Consider the following 676-nt stretch of genomic DNA (forward strand, 5'->3'; position numbering starts at 1 on the left):
AGAAGATGGAGCAGGGGCAGCTGGACCAGCTCCTACATCCCTCCTGCCCAAGAAGATGGAGCAGGGGCAGCTGGACCCTCTGAGGATGCAGCCCCCGAACTTGGCCTCCAGGCGGTCCTACGGTCAAATCACAATAAGCAAAGCCTCTCACCCCCCCGGGCAGCCCACTCCAGGCAGGAATGACGCCCACAGTCCAGCACTCGGGAGCTGAGACAGGAGGATACCAGAGAGTTTGTGGCCAGCCTGGGCTACACAGCGAGACCCTTTCTCCAAATAAAGGGAGCAAAGGAAGGTTCTCACCCTCCGTTCCCCAAAAGAGTGCAGCAAGAGGCCAACAGCCCCACTGCGCCACTCACACGGCGCTTCCACCGGAGGGACAGCACCCCACATTCCCGGCAAAGCCACTCACGCCGCGGAAACCCAAAGGCCTCCACAAACGGTGGTGACCACTGTGGCTGCCCCCCCACCAATGCTCGCCTCTGCCTACGATCTGTCGGCCACTGAAACACCCGAGGGTTCATCCCACTCCCGTTTAAAAGGTGTGGTATGAGGTCAGGAGGACACAGATGCTAGAAACCACAACGGCAAACCACGAAAGCATAACAGCAGTCATCCTGGTACAGACCCGCACCGAGGGCTCACACTGCAGACCTCTGTGCCCGGCCCCGTGCCACCC

Source organism: Chinchilla lanigera, unplaced genomic scaffold (assembly GCF_000276665.1).
Source record: "Chinchilla lanigera isolate Chin_1 unplaced genomic scaffold, ChiLan1.0 scaffold00004, whole genome shotgun sequence".
NCBI classification, from domain to species: Eukaryota; Metazoa; Chordata; class Mammalia; order Rodentia; family Chinchillidae; genus Chinchilla; species Chinchilla lanigera.